Source organism: Primulina tabacum, chromosome 11 (genome assembly GCF_025594145.1).
Source record: "Primulina tabacum isolate GXHZ01 chromosome 11, ASM2559414v2, whole genome shotgun sequence".
Classification (NCBI taxonomy): domain Eukaryota; kingdom Viridiplantae; phylum Streptophyta; class Magnoliopsida; order Lamiales; family Gesneriaceae; genus Primulina; species Primulina tabacum.
In genome coordinates this window covers 11,298,295-11,310,303 of record NC_134560.1, presented here as the reverse complement: position 1 = coordinate 11,310,303, position 12,009 = coordinate 11,298,295, and the positions used below count along the sequence as shown (strand labels likewise).

The window sequence follows — 12,009 nt, the reverse complement described above, 5'->3', positions numbered from 1 at the left end:
ATGCCCGATCGACCCCCATTTACTGAGTATTCCCCAAATACTCACCACTTACATTTCCACCCCAGACAAGAACGAGGAACAAATCGAAGATAAAGAACAAGAATACTTTTGGAGATTGTGATGAAGCCAATTCAATTCAAGACTAGTCTTGTTATTCTATCTTTTAGTTTTATTATCACGTTTCACGCTTCCATATTTCGTTTCAATCGCATTATAAAGACGATTATTGATTTATGTAATAGACTGGTTTTTGGTTATTTGATGTACTATGTGGCTTGTTGTTATACGATTTTAAATTGTTAAACAACGTCGATGACACGTCTTGGTTTCGGGGCGTGACAATAAATATATGGGGACTCCCAACTCAAACCGACTCACTGGGCTCCACTCACAGACGCTCCGCTAGCTGCATCAGAACCACATGTAGAACCTGCTATGGAATCACAAAACAAACCACAGCAGCCCCGAGGGACATGGGTCAAACCCTAGTACGAAGATCAAATAAATTACAATATAAATAAATGACATGTAATGAAATCAATGCAATGCAGTGCATGTAGGGTACCAATAATCTCGGGTATCAAACTGGATCCAAAGAAACGATAGCAACAACTGTGGCCACATGTACCAGGGGTGTGACGTGTCAAATACGCCATCGGCCCTGCACATCTGCGTCAGGAGTGTCAGTCTGCAGAACTGCTCGGCCTTACCGCTAGTCATCAGAGGTGTGACGCTTAAACGCCCTCGACTCTGATGTCTAAATAACTCATCCAAGAGTAAACAGAAATCTCGGAAACAACGGAGTCGTGGCTCGATATGAATGTGTGTTCAACAATGCATATAAATCCACATATTATTCCAATATATTTGAAAACTCACATTTATTTTTAAAAAAATGAGAAATAATCTTAAAATACACCTGAACAGCACAAAGAGCACATAAACACATAATTCTCATAAAATCACATCAATTAAATTACACGTTGTTATAAGGAATCGATCAATTCGTACCTTAACCTTCAAATTAAACTACCACAATAACTTATGAACTCGTTGGTGCTTCCTGGCTACTAAAACCTGTGGCAAATAATTTATTACCATCAAATAAATATTCAACTTTTTGCCAAATACAAGTTACTAATTTCAGCTTGGACCTAAGCTTGGTTTTAAGGTCATAACTCAACCAAAACTTAACCAAAACACACTTATCATACATGGCTGTAAACCTAACGCAAAATCCCATATTTCCTCGGAAGACATCAGAAATAAGTTCTACCATCTCGACAATGAAAAACGACCAAAACCAAAAACCATGATAAATAAGTTCTGTGATAGATTCAGGTTCGACACTTATGAGTGTAAAATTCATATCTAACTCATCATTGACTGCGTAAAATTCATATCTAACTCATCATTGACTCAAATCGATATCCGTCAATTGGAAATGAAAGACAACTCAAATATCTAAGTTTCCATATAAGAAACAATTTCATAATCTCAATAGATAAACCCTAGAGTTATCAAGAAGACGCTACTACATACGCACTTCGTGGCAGAAATCTGTAACTGAGCAGTTTCGGAAAAATGAGCATAACTATTTCAATACTTAATGGAATTTAATGATTCTTATATCATTACGAAGACAACATATAGCTTTACAACTTTTATTTGAATCATTAGTCCAGAATCCGAATGAATATAGGTCATAAACTCGAATTACAATACCTATTCTACGCTGCTCCAACACAGAATTCCATTTTGACACATTTTTGTAGAAAAATCATGTCAAATCCGTTTCTAATTGGATTCCGCTGACAATTTTGACACAATTTGGTAGAAAAATCATATCAAATCTGTTTCTAATTGGAATTCCATTTTGTCAACGGCTTTAAAAAGCTAACACATAGATTTATAAGTTCTATTTGAACCACAAGTCAATAATCGTAGTGCAGAACACACACAAACCCGAAAAATCAGAAGCCAAATCTGTAATTCGAAACAAAAACCAACATCTTCTTCCATGAACAAAATTGAAAACCTAGGCTTAGGGATTACCTTCTAAAGCTTCCTATGAACTGATATGAAGCTAGAATCGACCTTTACACATTCTAAGGAACCAAGAAAAATGGCAAGTAAGAAGTTGGACGCGTAGAGAGAAAGCAAGGTGTACGGTAGAAGAAAGGCGGTGAGGTTTGGGGAGAAAATGAATTGGACTTTTGGGGTAATGGGTTCTTATATACACATATCTATATATACGAATTTAATGATTTAGCCCAAATGCTAGAGTGTGACCCGATCCAAATATTTATGTCTTCCCGAACTCCACAAAAATCCTAGGTTATGTCTACCTATGGTTGTATTCAAAATCTCCTCTCCTGAATGTCATATTTCAAATAAATATAACGATTCAATTAATTATCAGTTAATTAAACACAAACAATTCAAGAAACCAAAAATAAATTATAAGAACGAATAATGATAGGAAAAATAATAGTCAAAATATAGAATTCAAACCAAGTTACGTCAATATCTAGAAACAACATATTATTTTATGGTGAAATAATTAAGATATATTCAAAAATGTCATCATAATTAAGGAAAATAAATAAAATCAAAGAGTAAAGTTGATTCTCCGCCCCTAGATGAATTTACTTCGTCTTGTGATTCGACTATCCATTGTCGTTCGCTTTGACGTCTCAAATTCGTGTCTCAAGCCTCCTTGAATGTGTAGTTGTGTGGTGTTTGTTTGGGTGTTGTGTTGTTGGGTGTCCTAGAGTGCAAGAATAGTGAAAAAGTCCCGTTTCAATCTGATATCTCCTTTTTGAAACTTTCATAATATTCTTTTGATGTATTGATTCTCTAGAGTTGTATTCGAGTAGGATTCTCGGCGTAGAGGCTCCAAGTGAGTTCCGTTCTGGCTCCTCTTATGCATTATCCGTGTCATTGATGCACGCTTCAGGCACTGAGCACTTGGTGCTAAGGCGTCTGTTGCTCGAAATTCGCGTTCCACATCTGCATGGAATGAGCGCCATTGCAGGCGTTTGGGCACCAACTCTTTCCATCCTCAGAGCATAGGCGTTATGTTCTTGGTGCTGAAGCACCACATGATCGGCGGTTCTCCTTTTTTCCCATTGGCAGGCGCTTAGGCACCATGTCTTAGGCGCTTGGGTGCCTACTACACGATCTTTGCACGATTTTGACGCTTTCAAACTCTTTCAAACTCTTTCAGTCCTTATCTTTTCAGTCTTTTTCTCCTCCTAAAAATCTCAACATCTTTTAATTGTATTTGTCCTGCAAACACAAACTAAACAACAAAAAAGCATAATACTGCTCCAAACTGGGATAATGCAAGCATTTGCTTAACACAAATTAAGTGTGAAAATTGCACTTATCAAAACGATTTTTATCCGAAGTGTATAGTTCTTTAAGATTATTGTTGGTTGATTTTCTCGTTCTGTATCCGTTAAATTATCAATTGTTTCTATTTTATTTTTCTCACATAAATATTTATTAATATGTTCAGTATGTCTCTGAATTAATCCTACTTCACTTCGTTTTCTCTCATTTTTGCTACACAAAAAATGTCTCTGTGTCATCGATTATATCTAATAAAAAAATTTAAATTGTATTTATTATAGCTATAAATTATAAATTTGGAATTTATTTGCAAATTAATAAGTATGCAAATATGTACGTTTTACTTGTATAATTTAGTATTTATTTCATTAAGTGAAAGGCAAAAATTTTGTTTAGTGAACGTATAATTTTAAATAATTAAAATTTAGCCACAACACCCTTAATTACGCAGGGTTATGCGTTAAGTTGATTTGATTCATATAATGAGCATAAATTTTAGTTAATTATCTAAACATGATGAATTTTACCTCGCGTGGATTTTTATTATATTTTTGTAATAAAACTAAGATAATATATCAAAATTAAATTTTTCTTAATTTGTCCAGATGAGTTAGGGGAAATTATTTTGAAAGTTTTATTGTAAAGTTATAAAATTTAATTGAATTAAAACTTTAGCTCATAGACAAGTTTTATGTTACTAGATTTTGTTAACATGATTTATATTGGTAAAAAAATGACATTTTCCTCAAAATATCTTAAGTAATAAATATGTTTATTTATTTTTATGCAGTGCAACTTTTTAATTTGTCTAATGTGCATCGTAACATCCCAAAACTTAAAGTGATAAATTACCAACTCTGGCATGAAAGAGTTATCCTTCAATTGGGATGAATGAATATTGACTATGCCATAAGAAAAAATGAACCATCTGCCATAGATAAATTCAGCGAACTTGATGTGGTTGACCTTTATGAAAAATGAGAGCGATCTAATAACATATGCGTTATTTTCAAAAAGACTAAAATCTATGTTGTTATTCGTGGTTCGATTGAGGGACATGAAAGAGTCAACGACCTACTTAAGACAATTGATGAACAATTTGCAACTTCAGAAAAGGTTCTTGCCAGCACCTTGATAATGTAATTCTCATCATTAAGGCTCACCAAAAAGCACACCATGAATATGAGGGATATATCGGCACAATTAAAAACACTTGACGTAGAAATATCTCATAGATTTCTTGTGCATTTCATTTTATGCACTCTTCGACAACAATATGAACCTTTCAAAATTTCTACAACACACATAAGCATAAGTGGTCAATCGACGAGTTGATGATCATGTATTCAAGAATAAGAAAGGTTGTTAATGGAATCGAGTGACACTAGTTTACTGTCTGCACGAGAAAAGTCTCCTGAAACAAGCCAAGTTCAAGGGAAAAGGGAAAGAAAATATTTCACCCCAACCAGACATTAAGAAAGTGTAGTGTCCAGTCGTCCCTATGCCTTATATGATATACGGTATTTCCATCAATTATCACTGATGATTATGATTCTATATAAGTTACTAAAACGAACTGATTTATGTCATAAATTAATCAACGTTTGAGGATATTGATGTGAACATCAACATGAAGCATAAGAACATAGTATTGAATATGAATTATACATACGGGGTTGATGAGAATATTGAGTTTTAATAAATGCAAACATCTAAGTGTAGAATGTTGATATGGTGATATTAATGTTGGACGACGAATGATTGAAGAAACGATGATGCTTAGAGATCGATTATGGATTGGGAAAGAAGATGGTTGAGATGAAATATAAATAAATATGGTATAAAATGGAAGGATGAATGATGTTGAGCATAAAATGGAAAAGAAAACGCTTAGCACCAAGTTTTAATCAAAATTCGAGCATCAGTCGCCTAAGCACCGAAAAATGAATTTCAGGGTTCCAGTGCCGATCGAGCCATTGTGCCCAAGTGCTTGGGAGGTGGTGCCTAGGCGCCACTCAGTAAACACGACGCCTCAGTGCCTCTAAGGCGCCTCCCAGCATGTATATGTGTACTAGGTCGACGCCTCAGCTCCATGAGGATGGCTGATAAATGTTTTACTTCAAAAAAGATTTTAGGTGTTTTAAGGGAGAGAACTTTTTTGGTTCATTTCTACATTTCTATCATCCCCAACCCATAAGACGAAAAAAGAGCCTAGAGTTCTTAATTATCTCCATAAATTTTCAATAATTCATCCATTTTCTTCTCAAATTATAGGCAGATTCTTCAACTACGCAGGAAAGTGATCTTATGTATATTATATTTTTTCGTCCGTTTCTTGGCTTAGATGATGTTAGTGCAGAGGTAGGTTGAATTATGATTTGTACTTGGGGAAGTATGAATATTTATGAAAGATTTCTTGAATTTGCATATTAGAAACATCATAGAAACGATTCAATTATTGTTCATCGATAGTGATTTTGGTTTATAGCTCCTTCTAAATGTTAAGAAATTTTATGTTCATGTGCATATGTACACTAATAAGATTTATGAATCTTACATGGTGAAGGAGCTATAAGTCCAACATGTTTATCAAGTGCTCGATAAAAGGTTTGAAAGAATACGACTTAAATAGTAATATGTTAACGTGGTGGTAAATACCTGAAATATGGAAAGATGCAACACATGAACATGATCGTAAATACCTGAAATATTGAAAAACCATCACATGAACATGGTGGTAAAAACCTTGTTCCTCGGCTTGGTTGTAAGTGTAACTCATACTTTGATGTCCACATGAAGCCTATGTATATAGAGTAGGTCTCTTGTGAGACGGTCTCACGAATCTTTATCTGTGAGACGGGTCAATCCTACCGATATTCACAATAAAAAGTAATACTCTTAGCATAAAAAGTAATATTTTTTCATGGATGACCCAAATAAGAGATCCGTCTCACAAAATACGACCCGTGAGACCGTCTCAGACAAGTTATTGCCATGTATATATTGATAGTGATTTTGGTTTATAGCTTCTTCTAAATGTTAAGAATTGTTATGTTCATGTGTATATGTACCTAATAGGATTGAAGACATGATATTTATGAGTCTGACATGGTAAAGGAGCTCTAAGTCCAACATGTTGTTTATCAAGTATTTGATAAAAAGTTTGAATAAATGTGGATTAAATAGTAGAATGTTAACGTAGTGTTAAATACTTCAAATGGGAAAGCCACAACACATTGACATGATAGTAAATATCCGAAAGATGGAAAAGCCACAACACATGAACATAGTGTTAAATACCTTAAAGATAAGAAAACCACAAAACAAGATAAGTTGGTCAACTAGCATGGAATATGATATGACTAACATTGAACTATGAAAGCCATATAATGATATTAATTATATATGCAAACCATCCTTGATACATTGTTACTATATTAATCAAACATGGATGGTTTGACTGTTTTAAAGGAGGCTACTTTTCTTTTTCATGACTATGATATATTCACTTCGTTATTACACGAGTTTCACTTGCTGAGTTTTCCGAACTCATTTCTTTAGTTTCATATGGTGCATCTCCTAAACGTTAGCATGATGCTTGTTTGTCGAGGTGGTGTGAAGCCATATGAATACTCCCCATGTTGGAATGGTTGCACGAGGAAGATGATTTAGAAATATGATATGTTGTATTTACAAAACTGAAATGAACAGTGGAATGATAATACACATAGTTAGGTTACTATATGGTGTAAGGGAGTATGTTCATATTATAATGAATAAGTAGGTCGTATTAGTGAATGAATTAGGAAAGTACTTTATAAATTCATGTGTGTACAAGCTGGGAAAGTTAATATTGATTTGTGTTCATTTTGAGCTTCATGAATTATATTTTGTTTGTTCTTGAATTAAAACAGGTGGTTAAGTCCATGATATGGGGAGATGTAGCCGAAATTTTTCAATACAAGTCATGTCATATTTAGTAAAAGAAACTCATTTATATTCCGCATGCATTTTTTAAAATAATTATTATATACATGTTTAAGTCTAGGGAGTCACATAAAGAATTCAAGTGTTTCTTCTATAAAAGAAGGGACACATGAAGAAGGATTGAACCAAATTTAAATATTGAGTTGATAAAAAAAGGTTTCCCATTTCATTTGTTTATTATGAATATAATATTATTAATACGATTTATAACACTTGGTGGATTGACTCTGATTCTACAATCCATTCACAAGTATCTTGCATGGTATGCAAAGTCTAAGAAAGCCAATAAAAGGTGAGTGGAGAACCAGAGAATCTATTTGGGAAATAAGATGTGTTCACATGTGGAGGCTATAGAGACTTGCAGTTTGATTTTGAATTGTAATTTTGTTTTGGTTTTAGAGAAAACATTATATGTTTCATGTTTTTTCTAGAAATTTAATTTCAATTCTTGATGGATACTCATTTCAATTTTTGGATAATTCTATAAATTTATATTATAAATCTAATCTTGTTGGGAAATGGACAATGATTGATGGTCTTTCTTCAATTGCTTTACAAAATGATAGCAATACCACTATGTATGTTCAAGCATGAATTAAAAGAAGTGTTACAAATGAGGATCCATCTATATTGTGACACGGGAAATTGAGACATATCTCCATAGAGAAAATTAATATATTTGTAAACGATGAAATACTTTGTACTTTAGATTTTAGTAATTTCGATATTTTTGTGAATTGTATAAAGGGAAAGTATACCAAAAAATCTAAAAAGGGTGTCAAGGAATACCAAATTTTAGATATCATACATTCAGATATATGTTGTCGGACATGGATATGCATGGTCTGGATTATTTCATCTCTTTAATTGATTATTAATCACAATACATGTATATCTACTTGCTTCATAACAAGAACGAACCGTTGGATGCCTTTAATATTTTTAAGATTGGAGTAGAGAAACAATGTAGAAAAAAAATTAAGATCGTGATGAGTGATATATGTGGTGAATATTATGGTAGATACATTGAGAATGGACAAGCACTTGGTACATTTGCGAAGTTTCTTCAAGAAAATGATATTGTTGGCTAATACATTATGCCTGGTTCCCTTATTAAAATGGCGTTGTTGAATGAATAAATCAAACTTTAATAGGCATGGTTAGGAGTATACAGAGCAACTCAAAACTTGTTGAGTCCTCGTGGAATGAAGCTCTTAAAATGACAATATATATATTAAATCAAGTTTTAACCAAGGTTGTCCCAAAGATGCCATTTGAATTATGGAAATGCTGGAAACCGAGTTTGCAACATATACGCATTTTGGGATACCCATCTGAAGTTAGAGTTTATAATCCACCAGAAAAGAAAATAGACCCAAGAACTATAAATGAATATTTCATTGGATATGCTGAAAAATCCAAAAGGTATAAAATTTTACTGTCTATCCAATAACACTAGAATCGTGGAATCAAGAATGTAAAGTTTGTTGAATCTTTGCGCTTGGGGCAATGACGCAGCTAGTGAGGTTCTAACCGAGGCGCGTCTATTGCTGGTTGAAAACTATTTCCAAACCCCCTCTTAGGCCTGGGCTTGTCTCAGGCCTTCGAGAATTTCTGGAAGGGCTCCCTATTTGGGTAAAGCCCTAAAAAAATGTAAAGTTTGTTGAAAATGATTTGTTAGTGGGAATGATAATCACAAGATATAATTCTTGAGAAAGATCACAATTATGAGCAACCTTCTTAAATAAGTGATCCATTGGCTTTCGTTCGCATCCCTCAAGTCCCAACGGCACTCGGACAACTAATTATTGAGAATCCACAAATTGTTAATCAAGAAATCGAACAAAATGTTCCTCAAGATGACAACTAAAGAAGATAGAGTAGAAAAAGAAAATCAAAAAGATCTCATGTCTATATTGTACATCTACAGGAATCGAACTTTAAAATTGAAGACGAAAACGATCTTGGAACATTTTCACAAGCCATAAGTTATAGTGAATCAAAATTATGGTACAATGATATTGAAGAAGAAATGAATTATATTGCATCGAATGAAGTCTGGGATCTTGTTCAGTTTCCCGATAGTCCAAAAACCATTGGATGTAGTTGGGTATTCAAAACAAAGAGAGACTCATTAGGCAACATTAAAGATACAAAACAAGACTTGTTTCTAAAAAATTCACTCAAATAGAAGTAATTGAATAAAAGAAGACATTTTCCCTGTCTCTAAGAAAGATTAAATTTGTATAATAATGACAATAGTTGCACATTTTGATTTAACGTTGCAACAAATGGATGTGAAAACAACATTTATCGATGGTGATCTAGAGGAAGCGGTTTACATTAAACAACTAGAAAAAGTTTTCCCCTAGTGATGGTGAATACTTTGTATGCAAGCATAAGAAATTCATATATAGAGTGAAACAAGCTTTTCATCAATGGTATTTGAAATTTCATGATGTAATCTTTTTATTAGTTTTGTAGATAACATCATGCAAACAATGTATATACCAAAAGATAAGTAGGAGAAATATTTGTTTTTTATTATGTATTTGAATGATATATTAATTTCAACCAATGATAAGGGATTTTTATATGAGATGAAACAATTTTTATCTAAAAACTTTGATGTAAGGATGAGTTACACATCTTATGTCATTGACATTAAGATACATAGAAATAGATCTCAAGAGATCTTAGGATTATCTCAAGAGACCTATATCGACAAAGTTTTAGACAGATTTCAGGTTAAGGATTGTTCACGAAGTGTGGCTCCCGTTGTGAAGGGTGATAAATTTAATTTGGATCAATGCCTGAAAAAATATCTTTAAACGGGAACATATGAACAACATTCCTTATTTTTATGTTGTCGGAAGCTTGATGTATGCTCATATTTACGCTAGATCTGATATTGCATTTATAGTTAGAATGTTGGGAAATATCATAGTAATTCAAGTATAGACCAATGGAAAACTGCAAATAAAGTGATGAAGTATCTTTAAGAGACCAAAAACTACATGTTTATATTTAGACGAATTGAGAATTTGGAAGTGATTGACTATTCTTATTCAGACTACACTGGTTGCATTAATGCAAGAAAATCATTTCAGGTATGTTTTCTTGATATCCGATAGAGTTTTATCTTGGAGAAGTGCAAAACAATCTTTGACTGATACTTCCACCATAGAGACCGAGTTTGTATATTGTTTTAAGACCACCCACATGACGTATGGATGAAGAGCTTCATTTCGGGGCTTAGAATCGTGGATTCTATTTCTAGACCATCGGAGATGTATTATGAAAACTCAGCTGTTGTGTCTATGTTTATGAATAAAAAATTGGGAGTCGAATTAAACACATCGACATCAAGTACTAAGCCATAAAAGAATATGTTAAAGGTAAGACAGTGATTATCAAACACATTAGTACTGAATTGATGATTGTTGATCCTTTGAATAAAGTCATGCTTCCACATAAGTTTCAAGATCATATAGAACTAACTAGACTTGGTTTCTCTATGCAATTTTTGTTGTAAGAATAATTAAGTTATAAATGAAACTCTATTATGATATTTCCTCATTTTGTTTTATTGTGTATACAGTTTGAAAAATATCAATAAAGTTGGACCTTGAATAAACCTTAATCATTAAGTTATATTGTTTGAGAAACATGATACATGAAAGATAATACTCATCTTTAGGGACCTATCACCATGATTCATGTATTTTATTTACTCATTTAGTGAACAATGTTGTATATATGAGCCAAGTGGGAGAATGTTGAAAAATTTTTAATTTGGTACCAAATCTAGTCCTATCAAGTGACCCATGAGATAATTATTAATATTTAATTATGCACAACTTTATCTTATCTAATGACCATATATTTTTAAAGATTTAGATGTGCAAAATTCTATCCGGATAAGTTTGCCATATTTTTGAAAGAAAAAATATCTCATAATGATAAAATACAATTAATTCAAATTTTTTCGATGATGTTAACGAGTTACCTATCAATAGTGGCGTTTTGGATCCCTAAGCACACACTCCTTCAAGAATTATTTACATTATCTATAGTGAGATTTAGAATGCTTAGAAGTCTCTCAAAGTTTAAGGAGGTTCATTAAAGTTCAATGATTGGAGTTTCCAACCAATCTATTTTCCGCATTCACTATCATGTTATTAAATTGTAAACATGAATAAGTTCTTATAATTTGATTATATCGTTTCTGGAGTGGGTGATAATGAGATGAATATACGAGGAAGGAATTGATGGGACAGTGGAGGAAGATACAAACATCTCAGCATCAAACACAGGCTGCAAATATGCCGAAAGATCAGCACCGCAGGGTTGGGAGGAGGGAAAAGAGAGATCTAAATTGTGGTGTGGAGACTGAGCCTTTAGAAAGAATGTCCAGGAAGAGTGGAAAATGTGTTGTAAGTGAGGATGACTCTAGAAAGAAATTAGGGCAAGAAAGAGATATAAAGGAGAGACAGATTCCATAATACCAACATAACGAGAGATGAAAAGCTTCGAGGAAGAATGATCAAAACAGAGATATTCACTTCGAGTAAGATACATGGTTGAGACTTATATTCAAGTTTGTATGTGGTGCACGGATGCAACCAGAGGCGGAGCCACCGTCCATGAAGCCCGGGTGACCCA

General features: G+C 33.3%; 1 non-coding gene across 1 annotated transcript; it reads left to right on the top strand.

Annotated features, from left to right (window-relative positions):
* Positions 1-8,835: 8,835 nt before the first annotated feature.
* Positions 8,836-8,987, top strand: LOC142519940 (U4 spliceosomal RNA). Its single transcript, XR_012813824.1, has one exon. It is a non-coding gene; the product is annotated as a U4 spliceosomal RNA (small nuclear RNA).
* The last annotated feature ends 3,022 nt before the right edge of the window (positions 8,988-12,009 follow it).